We start from the raw sequence: 1,499 nt of genomic DNA on the forward strand, positions 1-1,499 counted from the left end.
ATTAGAAATTAAGTGTTAACGAGCAGTTGGACAGGTGTACCTAATAAAGTGGCCGGTGAGTGTATTTTGGCCATTTTTGTGTTTTTTATCTCAGTTTTGCTGCAGCAGCCATCTTGAATCAACTTTAAAATCTTAGTCTTTTTTAGGTGTACATCTAATATTGAGCATTGGCAAGCTTCTTTTAAATTTGTCCAGTAGTTTGTGCAACATTTTGTTAACAGTTGGATAGACACAAACACATGGAGAAGCGAACAAAAACACAATTGGGGGAAAAATAAGACAAAAAAACCTACTGTGACCCGTCCTAATAAACCGTTGTGACTGTTCCCGATGCTGCGGTTCTATGGGATGTTTGAGAAGAGGTTAATGGGCCATTTAAAAAGCCACACACTCTTACTAAAATGTCTCAAATATCACAAAAGTGCTTTTTCTCAACAAAACAACAGGCTGTTCACTAAAACCCCTCTCACTTAATCCTGCTGCACCCTGCCAGCTTTCCAGTTTTGCTCTGCATTTGCAGTTTACTGTGCCAAGACCAGTACAATTTGTTTTCCAAACAATAGGTCTTTGCAGGAATTTTATTGTTTTTTATTGGATCAACATCAAAATAAGTTGTTTTATGAATGACAAAACGCCTTCATTTTGTGGGATCTTTGAACTTAACAAGCTTGTTTTCTACTTGATAACTGTTAACTGACCATAGCTACAAATGGCAACATTTAAAGCTGATCTGTTTAACTGCAAATGTCTGCTGGAGCCTGAGAAATTGTAAAAACAAACTGTATTTACTTCATGCAGACAAACACTGTGATGTACAGTGTCTCCTGAAGACAGACAGGTGTCTGCTCTGTGAGGCTGCAGATACAGTGGGGATCGATGACAAACGTCTTTTAACTTCAATCATGCTAATACTAAACCAAAGGCAGAGGCTGTAAGAGCTCAGAATGTGCACATCTGGTTCTGTTTGCACTCTGAAGGATGGATCTCCAGCCACAGAGTTTGTCTTGATCTCACTTGTAAGAAACGGAGTAGAACAGAAAGGAGGGCGGGAAGAACTTTGAGACATTTTGCTTCTTTCTTTCTGACCTTGAAATCACTGTAAGCATTAGCCAAAATAAAAAAAGCTTAAAACTACACAACCTTATTCAGCAGAAAATACAAAAAGTAAAAATGTTGTTTAGGGCAGAGATTCTTAACCAATGGGCTGCAGCCCAATTGTGGGCCGCGAGCGCCACCTTGAGGGTCTCAAAAGAACAATAGTTTTTAACTTTGGGCCGCAGAGGGCCGTGGGACCACATTGATTACAAGGTGCAATACACTTTCTCACCACTAGTAGCAGTAGTGCACCACTCAGTTGTTTGTTATTATGTAGAAGAAGAACCTTAGAAACCTGCTGAGAATGGAAACTTAGGCTGTGTCCAAAACGGAAGGACGGGTCCTCCGAAGGTCGAATTTGTCGGCCGCAGACGTCACAGCGCCGCGACGAAGGACGTCCAAAA

General features: G+C 40.7%; 1 protein-coding gene across 2 annotated transcripts in view; it reads right to left on the reverse strand.

Moving 5' to 3' along the window:
- lhfpl2a (LHFPL tetraspan subfamily member 2a) overlaps nucleotides 1–1,499 on the reverse strand; it is a 107,660-nt gene that overhangs the window by 51,330 nt on the left and 54,831 nt on the right. The gene's annotated exons all lie outside the window — the stretch shown is intronic.

This window comes from Austrofundulus limnaeus, unplaced genomic scaffold (assembly GCF_001266775.1).
Source record: "Austrofundulus limnaeus strain Quisiro unplaced genomic scaffold, Austrofundulus_limnaeus-1.0 Scaffold26, whole genome shotgun sequence".
NCBI classification, from domain to species: Eukaryota; Metazoa; Chordata; class Actinopteri; order Cyprinodontiformes; family Rivulidae; genus Austrofundulus; species Austrofundulus limnaeus.